Raw genomic sequence first — 12,145 nt, 5'->3', positions numbered from 1 at the left:
CCCATAGTTACTAAGAGCCCTAACTGGTAGATGACCTTACACTAGATAAGACAAGGGCCACCTTAACTCAACAACAACTTACAAGTGTGAAGTTTGAAAGTTTTCTAAACCTTCCAAGTTACTACTAATCCTGAAGTTAGTACTGAACCCTCAATAGTCGTTTAGTTTTGTAGACGGGTATTTAAAGACAAGTATCTGTATTCCTTCTCAGCAACTATCAACTTAGTAAGGGAGTGAGTTCTAGGCCCCAAGTAACCCATTTCTCCCCACTAATATAGATCATATATGCAGTTTTTCTGCATACTTGCTGAAAGCTTCAATCACAACCAACAACTCAGTAGTACAGATAGAGGGAAACACTCTTTTCACATAGACCTATTTTATAAGATTAGCACAAGAAGTTTATTGAAGAGCAGCATTAATCATAGGGGAAAGGTATAGGAAAGAATTCAATAATATAAAAGGAATTTGTAGATTCAGGACCAAAAGAAAACGACTGGACTTTGCTGAGATGTAGAAAAGCAGTAAATGGGGGAGCTGGGCAGTAGCACAGCAGGTTAAGCGCACATGGTGCAAAGCGCAAGGATGGGCTTAAGGATCCCAGTTCGAGCCCCCTGCTCTCCACCTGCAGGGGTCACTTCACAAGCAGTGAAGTAGGTCTGCAGGTGTATATCTTTCCTCTCTGTCTTCCCCTCCTCTCACGATTTCTCGCTGTCCTATCCAACAACAACAACAGCTATGACAATAACAACTACAACAAGCGCAACAACAAGGGCAACAAATTGAGGAAAATGGCTTCCAGGAGCAGTGGGTTTGTAGTGCAGGCACTGAGCCCCAGTGATAACTCCAGACGCAAAAAGAGAAAGGAAGGAAGGAAGGCAGGCAGGCAGGCAGGCAGGCAGGCAGGCAGTAAGTGTGCCAGGCATGCATTATACAAGCATCCCAAAAGTCAAAAGTCAAGAAATAAGGATACTAAAAAGGGGCAGGGAACTAACTCAGTGTGCCCAAGCATAAGATTTATGTGCTTGAGACCTCAGAGCACCACCATATCCCAGAGATGGGCAATGCTCATATTTCTCTTTCATTCTATCTCACAAAAAAATAATAAATCTCTTTTAAAATGCACAGCAGAAGTTTGACCCGATGGAGCTAGTCTCAGTACATCTGCCCTATCCTGGAACTCCTCTTGATGATTCTGTTTGGTTTCCATCTTTCGTTATTAATAGGAAAGTGAGAAAGTGCTGATAAGAGGACTACTAATAGAAGTAAAATTACATTTTCCCTCTTCAAAATTCTCTGAGTTAAAAAAAAAAAAATCTGTGAAGGCTTTGTGAAATAAGAAAAATTGAAGTCATGAGGAAAAGAATATAGAAAGGGTTAAAAATGAGCTTACTGAGAGAAAAGTGAAAGGTAGATCTTGTGTTTTGTTTTCTTATCTACAAAAACAAACACCCTTCTTCCTCCAACCCCAGATATTGTATCTGCTGTCATACTCAAAGCACGACTCATCATACCAGAAGTCAGCCTACTGACTGACATAAACAAGGAGAAGAGAGAGACTAAAGAGAGAAAATCTATAAAAGCTGGTGGGTTTCCATAGTTAGGACAGAGCCATTCTCTGCCAACTCACCTGCTCCCAGCCCCTTGGGGCTGCACTTTAGCTTACCTTTCATTCTTAGATCCCCTTTTTCCCTCCTGTATCTATCCAATAAACTGTTTCTAAACCAGTGATAGAGTTGGCTTAATAATTTTTTTCTTTTTGTTGTTGTGTTTTCCTCCAGGGTTATTGCTGGGGCTCAGTGCCTGCACCATGAATCCACTGCTCTTAGAGGCCATTTTCCCCCCTTTTTTGCCCTTGTTGTGGTTATTATTGTTTTTGTTGATCTTTGTAGTTGGATAGGACAGAGAGAAATCAAGAGAGGAGGGGAAGACAGAGAGAGGGAAAGACACCTGCAGACCTGCTTCACTGCCTGTGGAGTGACTCCCCTGCAGGTGGGGAGTTGGGGGCTCGAACCGAGATCCTTAACGCCAGTCCTTTGGCTTAACCCGCTGTGCTACCGCCCAACCCCTACTTAATAGTTTTTTTTTATGTGAACAAGAAGTCAACTGGCTTTAAGTCAGCATCTTGACTTCATGTAATCCTAATTACCCTCTAAAGTTTCACCATCCAGTAACATCATATGGGACCATACTGGCTCAATACATAAATTGGGATAAGAGTACACAAAAAAATACATAACATGCACTCTCCCCAACATAGTGTTATCATACTAATTTCTTCAAGCAGTCGGTTTATTCAAAATATGTATCCCTTTCCATTCTCATAGTCATTACGAAACCTTGTTACTAAACCTTGTTACTATTCTGCTTGCAACTTGAGTGAGTCCTCTACCCTAATGTTCTCCTTACTCCACACAGCCTACACAACAATATACCAATATTACTAATATTCCTAGATCTCTGCTTCACATGTACCATCTTTCCACTTCACCACCCAGTTGCTTTCAAGTGTTAACCTCTTCTCCATGCTCTAGTCCAGACACCCAGTCCTTTACAGGAAGGAATCTACCCTATGTAGTGGCTTAAAACAGCATAGATTTCTCACCTTACAGATCTATAGGCCAGCATTCCAACACAGCTCTCACCCAAGTTAAAACCAAAGTGTCAACAAAGCTGTCTTCCAACTGAATGCTAAAGAGTATGTGTCCTAGCCTTTTCAACAATGATCTAGAGACCACCCACATTCCTTGGTGTGTGTACCTTTCACTCCATCTTCATAGGAAAATTGCTTTTGAGCTCTCTTCCAGTCATATCTACCATTACCTCTAAGTTCAACTGGGAAAGTTAGTCCAAATTTAAGACCCCTTATGATTAGATTGGACTCACCTGACAATTCAGGTCACTCTTCCCATCTCAAAGTCTTTATCATACCTGCGAAATTCCTTTTGTCATGTATGTTTAAACCAGTATACTAGTCTGACCATGCCATCAATACCCCACCTTTGATTATATCTTCCTTTCTATTTGCTAATCTCACTCTAACCATTTCCTTTGCTCATCACATGTTTTTATGATCATGTTCTTTTCTGAATAGTATATACACACATCTAATATCTGACTACTGTTCTCATTTTACAACAAATACACCCTTTATTCATGTCATTATTGTCCTAGGATGATTGACAATGACAGGTTTCTTGGAGACTGCTAAGGGGAATCATTGCAAAAGTTGCCACAAAAATGGGTCAAAAGGTAAATAATTGCTAAGCTCATTTTTAAAAACATCATGACATTATATTTGAGATCTTAATGTGACTATTCTTTGCTTACAAACCAAAACTGTGTTAAAGAAAGATCTGAATAGCATCTCTTTCTTCAATTAGATCATCTACCACTCATCTTTTTTTAACACATAGGACTTTGATAGAGATTTATATGATCTTACCAGGTGTAACTAAAATGAAAAGACTAAGGAAGAGAAACAAAAAGCCATACAAAGTTGTTTAACTCTTGATTTGCTCACAGGAGAAACCATTACTCAAGCTGAGTGGCACATTAACCTGATTTCTAAGTGTGATGAGAATGCTGATTTTCCCACTCACTTATCCATAACTGCTAATTTGTTAGATACTAAAACAATTTCCTTATTGTATTTGCTCCTACTAAGTATACAACAGTTTAGGTTTTACAAAAAAGGAAGCTAAAAACATCCCCCATACTGTCAGAGCCCCACAAGAAAGACATAATACTTCGCGCGCACACACATGCGCGCGCGCACACACACATACACACACACACACACACACAAATCTTCTTGAGAATAATAGCTGTAGTCTCCACTAGTGGAGGACTAGAGTAGAACTAGAGAGGATCCTTGGAAATAACACTGTCCTGGGGTAAGATACAGCTCCTCTGGTAGCCAAAGCTCATCATGGATCTAAGGACATGACATTTTCCCCATGAGACAAATGACGGAGTACATGAACTAAGAGCATGGGAAGACACAGCTGCACATAATTATCATCACAAGTCAATTGTGTTGTGTTTTGAAAATTGTGAAATAATTATCTCATTATTCTTTGAAAAATGCAGCTGTAGCAGTAATGAAGACTGAATCATCTTACTGATAACAAGCAAGAGACTAAACAATTCTAAGTCTGGTGGATTCCTGACAATGTGCAGGAAATGAGTTGTATATCTTCTGGGGTTCTTCCCCAAAGCAGGACTCACTCCCACAAAGCATCAAACTCATGTTGTTTTTCTGCCACATCTAAGTTCAAGCCCAGCCCACACCCCCTTGGGGAAAGCCTCAGTGCCAAGTTGTCTTTCCCTCTCTCTGTCTGAAAAACTTAGCCTGGAGTAGTCATGCCCCAGTGACAACAAAAATAATACCAAAACCAAACAAACAAACAGCCAAGATTTGTTTCTGAGCAGACCGAGGAAACAAGATTCCTTATCATTAGAGGTTTATGCCTAGAAAAATCAGACAAGTACATAGAACCAAATCTTAAGTTAATGTGTATTAGAAAGGTTGTGAAGTGTTAATCGAGCACAGAGAAAATTTCTTTCACCTGGGGCCTGAAAAAACTTTTGGAAAATATAGTTTTGGAAATGAATCATACAACATAAGTAGAACGTTGGTGAAACAAGATACAAAGAACGGTGTTAAGAGCCAATTCTAAAATTCATAAAGGATTCCAAATAGACAAAACTAATATAAACAAAGACAACTGTTTATGATTTAAAAGGCGATATAGAAAATTCAATGGGGGGGCTGGGTGGTAGTGCAGTGGGTTAAGTGCACATGGCACGAAGTACAAGGACCAGCGTAAGCCTCCAGGTTCGTGGCTCTCCACCTGCGGGGGGTGGGGAGGGCGGCAGGTCACTTCATGAGCAATAAAGCAGGTCTGCAGGTGTCTCTCTCCCCTTCTCTGTCTTACCCTTCTTTCTAGACTTCTCTCTGTCCTAACAACAACAATGATAAACAAGGGCAACAAAACAGAAAAAATAGCCTCTAGGAGCAGTGGATTTGTAGTGTAGGCACCGAGCCCCAGCGATAACCCTGGAGGGAAATAAATAAATAAATAAATAATAAAACAGGGGCCAGGTGGTGGCGCACCTGGTTGAGCACACGTTACAATGCACAAGGACCTGAGTTCGAGCCCCCATCCCTACCTGCAGGGGAAAAGCTTTTCTAGTGGTGAAGCAGGGCTGCAGTTGTCTCTGTTTGTCTCTCTCTCTCTGTAACATCCCCTTCCTTCTCAATTTCTGCCTGTCTTTATCCAATAAAGATAATTTAAAAATTAAAATATAAAAAGAAAATTCAATAGGAAGGTTAAATAATAACCTTAACTTTTACTATTATGCCCATTAAAATCCAGGAGTAATCTCTAAAATACTGATTGAAAAAAAGAGAATATAAATCAAGAATACAGAAATGGAGGTGTACAGAATAGGCCAGTCACTGTTCTAAGTAATTCATATATTAATGCTCACAAACTTTTCCCTTTTAACCTATGATGAAACAGCTTCAAAGAGACTTAAGTATACCAGTTAGGACTGCATGATTAGCAAATGATGCAATGAAATCCAGAAAAGGATATCTCTACATCCCCGGCTCCTGACTTTAGTGACGTATTATAAGGCAGGAAAGAGAGAAAGCAAGGCAAAGTAGATAAAAATCATAAAATGACAGACATACAAAAACATCCACAATCATAATACATTTAGATCTGACTCACATTGTTAAAAACCTAGATGTCCATATTTCACTTGTTTACCCAAACAAAAAGTGCATTCAAAGTTTTTCTATATATTCTTTTATCTTTATTTATTGGATACAGACCTTTGAGAGGGTGAGAGGGAGAGAGACAAAGAAATGCCTGCAGCCCTGCTCCACCCCTCATGAAGCTCCCTACAGGTGGGAACTGGGGACTTGAACCTGGGTTCTTGGACATTGTAACATATGCACTCAACCAACTGCACCACCACCCAGAGGACCCCCCCCATCCAAAGTTTTAAAAAATGCCAGAAATATTTTGAAGGTGGGAAAGAGTGAGATACTGGATAGATAAAAATAGAAATCACTGAAATATTTCAAGGCTTTTCTATTTGAAAGGATGTTCTGTCTCCTTCCCCAGGGTCTGGTTCAACAATTTCTCTTCTGTCCCTCTGTGTAGAGCATAAGTTATGCCACTTTGTAAAATCAGTGTTTATGAATACTTGAAAGTGATGATGTAAGCCGGTATGAACAGCCAAGAGGGTTATTTGTGAACTAACAAAACAGTGCCATCGCCACCCATGACTAAAGATGACAAGCCAGAAAGAAAAATACCAGTACTAAATGATCTCCCTTATAGATAGAACTCAAAGACAAAAGAGCAGGGAGTCAGGTGGTGGCACACCTGGTTGAGTGCACACATGACCATGCACAAGAACCTGGGTTCAAAACTCTGGTCTCCACCTGCAGGGAGAAAGCTTATATTTTTAAAAAGAACAAAGAACAGTAAGAGCATGTAAGGTGAAATGTGCACTGGGTGTGCCATATTGCATCAAAGCAAAGGGCTCTGGGGAAGGAGGAAGAGGGACAGGATGAAAGGACATTGGGTTCCTGGTGTGTCTCCTAGACCCCACTCTAGGGGACATGAGAGGCTGTGTTAAAGACTATACTGTAAACCACTAACCCCAAATAAAAAATTATATATATATATATATTTTTTAAATATGATGGGGGCCGGGTAATAGTGCACTCGGTTAAGTGCACATATTACCATGTTCAGGGACCCAGGTTCGAGCCCCCTGTTTCCCACCTGCAGGAAGGACGCTTCACAAGTAGTGAAGCAGGTCTGCAGGTGTATACATATCTCTCTCTTCTCTATCTTCTCTTCCCTCGCAGTTTCTCTGTCCTGTTAAATATAAAGTAGAAAAGGGGGGAAATATGGCTAGATCAGGGTGATATATACCTGCTAAGGGTTTTCATTTCAGTACAGAAAAAGAAAAAAATATAAAAACTAGACTCTGATAGTCCAGGAGGTGGTTCAGTAAATAGAGGGTTGGACTATCAAGTCTGCATGAGGTCCTAAATTCAATCCCTGGCAGCACATTTACCAGTGTGATGTCTGGTCCTTTCTCTCTCCCCCTATCCCTCTCATTAATAAATAAATACATATTAAAATAAATAAATAAATAAATTAGACTTTGAACAATGGAGGGTCCTACTCCCTCCAGTGTAGCAGTGGCCAGGTTTCTGGATCTCTGACCTGGAGACTGATATCTAAAAGCAACTGTCATCACCAGGGCAAGCAGATATCCCCATCTCTAGCACTCTGTTGATCTGAGGATGTCAACTTGAGACTCCTTTCTCTCCCTGCATTGTTCACCTCCTTTTACAAGTTGGCACTACTGAATTAAGTGAGTAATGATTGGCATTGTGAAAAAATACAAGGGTGTGTATAATTCCTGAGCTTCACTCAAGAACTGTACTCATGACACCTTCATCAAGTTTACACAATCAAGAAAGAAGGTGTGATGTACATGCTATACTTTACAGGGTTTGTTTATTTATTTTTTATTTATTTTTTGCTGGGGTTTCAGGCCTTCAAGATTCACTAATCCTACTCACAAATCATCTGTCTCCTTGTTGTTATTGGTCTATTTCTTTCTCTTCTTCCTTCCTTTCTTTCTTTCTTTTTCTTTCGTTAGAGAGTGGAAGACAAAAATGGAGTGTCAAAGAGAAAAGAGACACCACACCACAGCATCACTCCACCACTCATGAAGCCTGCCCTGTTCATGTGCTCCCAGGTAGTATGGGGGTTCAAACCCAGGTCCTTGTACCTGATAAAATGTGCACTCTCCCCAGTGAGCTATCTCTTGGCCTCACATCAGTTTTATTATGGTTAAGCAAAACAAAAAGGCTATGTGATGTATATGCCTACGCATGTATCCTGCCCGATGTGCACTATTCAAAAGTTCCAGGAAGACTGAGAAATGTGGGACCTGAGACCTAGTCTCCACATAAAGTTTTGGCTTATTGTCTGCAGGTTAAAGCCTGGTATTAAGGCATCGGCAGGGCTGGCTCTGAGGGGTTGAGGAAGAATCTTTACTAGGCCTTTTCCTTGTTTTGTTGATGGCCATTTTCTCTTAACATTTCTTCAGGTTATCTTTTTGATTTTGCAAGAAGAGTTTATTTTATTTTTTTATGTTTCATTAGGGAAATAATGACTTACAAGACAGCTGTCACATGGGTGAAGTTTCTCATCCTTCCATGGTAGGTGTCAGCATACCATTCCTACCACCACCATCCTTCTCCACTATCATGCATTCAATCCCCAGTGCCCATTTACCCCCATGTCCTTGGTCTTGCAACAGGCCATGTCTAGTCTTACCCTGTGTTTTTAAACCTCATTGCTTAAGTTCCAACTGTGAGTGAGATCGTGTGGTATTTGCCTTCCCTCCTCCTATAAACTGATCTCACTTATCATGATTCCCTACAGCTCCAACTTTTTTTTTCTATGCATGGCTGAGAGTCCAAATCTCCCCTTTTTATAAGGCTAGAAGTTGTCCTAGAGTTAATCTTAACTAGTTACACCTGCAATAACCCTATTCCCAAATTGGGTCACAGTCTGAGCTACACATAGTCTGGGGATTACGGGTTTAACAAAAGAATTTGGGAGGAGCAAATTTGAAAGTTAATAAAAGGCAATTAAGAAATAACTTCAGGGCCAGTGACATAATTCACTTGAAGAGTGAGCTGCTCTACCATATACCCAGTCCAGGTTCATGCCTGGCATCCACTCTGAAGGAAACTTTGGTGTTGTGGTCTCTCTCACTCCATATCTGCCCCTCTGTCTCTTGTCAAAAAAAAAAAAAGGAACATTTTGAGTGTCTCTATTTCATCAATAAATTTACTTCTCTTGCTTTCTTCTTCTAGCGTTTGCCACTTCTCTTGCTAAAAATAAATAAATAAATAAAAACATTTTTGTCAGGCTTTTTGTTGACTGTAACAAAATCTATTAAGTGCATGTTACCTGTTGTTTTCTATAAAAGGTCAAAGTTGTTGAAAAAAAGGAAGAAAGAGAAGAAGGAAGGAAGGACAAAAGGAGGGAGGGAGGGAAGTAGAAAGAAAGGATTGAGGGAGGGAGAGAGAAAGAAATAAAGGAAGAAAGAACTTGAAAGAAAATGAATATTTCAGACAGAGCACCTACTTGGGACAGTGGCCCTAAAATCAAAGCTTTATGGCTGGAACAGAGTGAACAGGGGAGAACAGTAGTTGAGATTAACTGTCATAGAGGGATGGAGGAAGGGTATTAGAGGTCAGTGGAAACACTCTGGATTCTTCTCTGAGTAACATGAGAAGCCATTGCCAGAATTTGAGCAAAGACATAACCAGATTTAACTTACAAATAGAAACAGCTGACTATTATTGCCAGTAAATAGCCTCTGTGCTAGTTTAGGTTTATAACCCTATTACGATAATTCTGAATACAGAGACTTAACTAAATCTTTACAGTGCTTATATATTCACAGTGGAATACTATTCAGCTATAAGACATGATAAACTCCCCTCTTTTGCTATATCTTGAATGGGCCTTGAAGGAATCACATTAAGTGAGATAAACCAAAAGAAGGAGGACAACTTGATGACTTGATGACTTCACCCATAGAATTTAACAAAGAAAAAACAGGTGAAACTTAGAATTGCTGTGGTCTGGTGCAGATACGATTATGTTAAAGATTTTGAAGTAGAGGTTACTATGGGAAATCCAATATATTCAGGAAGGCTATTATCAGAAGGAAACAGAGAAGTAACATAGAGGCACAAATTGTGATGTTACAGATCTATAAGCCAAAGAATATAGCAATTTCTGGATGTTAAAAAGACAGGGAAACAGATTGTCCTCTAGAATCTTCAGACGGAATACAGTCCTAAAGACACCAATAGATTAGCCCAGTGACACTGACTTTGAACTTCTGTACATTAAGAATTATGAGAGGATAAATATGTATTGCTGTGGGAATCGGGTGATAGCGCAGTGGGTTAAGTGGGTTAAGTGCAGGTGGCACAAAGCATAAGGATCCCGGTTCAAGCCCCCGGCTCCCCACCTGCAGGGGAGTCGCTTCACAGGCAGTGAAGCAGGTCTGCAGGTGTCTATCTTTCTCTCCCCTTCTCTGTCTTCCCCTCCTCTCTCCATTTCTCTCTATCCTATCCAACAAGGATGACAACAATAATAACTACGACAATAAAACAAGGGCAACAAAAGGTAATAAAAATTTTTGCATTGATCTAATTTGCTTACCACCAGGTTTGTAGCATTTTGTTCTAATAGTAATAGTGAATGAGTTCTGCTCCCAACACAAACATAAAGTGCATTTTATCCACCAGATCCTACCTACCTTGCTATGTTTCTTATCTGACCCAGGAATCCTGTGTCTTCTGTGAGTATCCATGAAACTCTGTAGATTGAATTGTTAGCTTGCGAGAGGGGTTAAAATCTTAGACCCACCAGTTTCTGACACTTGGTTCATGAACATGATGCTATTGTCCTGGGTATTTTTCTAACTTTAATGGATTTTAGTCTTCTAACTACTAAATTTACTTCTAAATAAAATACTACTTGAAAAAACTTTGAGTCTTAAGAAGTAACCCATGAGTACATGGCTAGGAGAATAATAATAGTAAATAGAAGTTAATATGACCAGCATTCTAAGATCACTATTCTTATTCTCTTGTATTATAATATTGATGAAAATAACAAGCATCTATTTGCAAGAATTACAGACACTTTATGTTTCTTTCTTCTATTTAGTGTTGGTCTTAAAAAATTGTATTTTCCTCAAAAGGCACTATGAGAAAGAGGTTTCTTTTGGTAAGATAACTTTTAAATGAAATATAGCAGATGACTCAGACCACTGGGAATACAGTGACAATAGATGTTCAGGGGTCATTTACAAACAGGAGATGGTTTTCTAAAAGATTTAAAAAATTGAATTGTTGGGAACATGTGTGAGCCTGATAGAGCTTAGGGAGAACCACCCCCATCTTTGGATGGAGGTCTGAGAAGATAACCTCTTGGTAAGTCTCTCTCAACCGAGGTGAGCATAAGGGGGGAAACTCAGACTTGGTTCTTTCCTTCTTGACTCTCAGGCCCACAGATACCCCAGTACTTCCCTCCATTAACTGCAGGCCACATGGCTGCAGATTCACTTATTCAAAGTCACCTTCTGATCACAGAAGAACACACCTTATCACACACTTCATCACACACCTCAGAGCCCAGACAAGAGAAATTCCAAACTATATGGCCTTTTGATATCCATCTTCTCTCTGTCTCACCCTACGGGTTTAACCCCTATGCTTCTCTCAAATACCTTTGAATAATTAAGTTGCTTGTGTTATGGAAAATAACTGTACTGTATCTCATCAATTCCTGTCATACCAACCCCCTACCTTAGGGGCATGCTGACTGTTAAGAAACCTGTAATTTCTGTCATATTGCAACAATAATTACCTCCATTGCTTTTCTATTTAACTCATGTCCACTTTGCCAATAAACGGACTCTAGGATTCTGGGACTCTAAGGACTCAGATTCTAGATTCACGCTAAGAGTCCCCTGGTGTCTTTTACTTCGTGTCACCCCTGTCGTGAGCAAGAAAGAACCAGCCCGTTACCTTTCCCCTGGAGGACACCCTGCCGGAGAAGGAGAGAGACACCCCGAAATTGAATATGGAAAAATGAGAAACCAGAAGAAATTTCTGTGCAATCAAATGCATTTATTTTGGGAGCATAAGCAAGACAGGTGGTAAGGTAAACCAATTCATAATGAAAATGTCACCCAGACACTAGCAGCTGGCCATGCATGCAATTGTTTTTGCACAAAAATCAAGTTGTTCCCACTACCAGTGTGCAAGCTTGATTCCTTTATGCAATAAATTCTGGGCTCATCGCCACAATAGCTGTTGGTGGTATATTTGCAATTCATTCACTAGCTCACCTGGAAACCACACACCAGTCAGATGACCTTTAGGGACATATCTGTCAAATAAATGGAAAGCATGACAAAGAGCATTTTTCTTGCTCTGAAGTTAACCATCTAGTGATGTGTCGCAGATGCAAAAATATCACCACAGACACACAGATGCTATCTT

The sequence above is a fragment of the Erinaceus europaeus genome, chromosome 13 (genome assembly GCF_950295315.1).
Source record: "Erinaceus europaeus chromosome 13, mEriEur2.1, whole genome shotgun sequence".
NCBI classification, from domain to species: domain Eukaryota; kingdom Metazoa; phylum Chordata; class Mammalia; order Eulipotyphla; family Erinaceidae; genus Erinaceus; species Erinaceus europaeus.
This window is presented reverse-complemented; position numbering follows the sequence as displayed.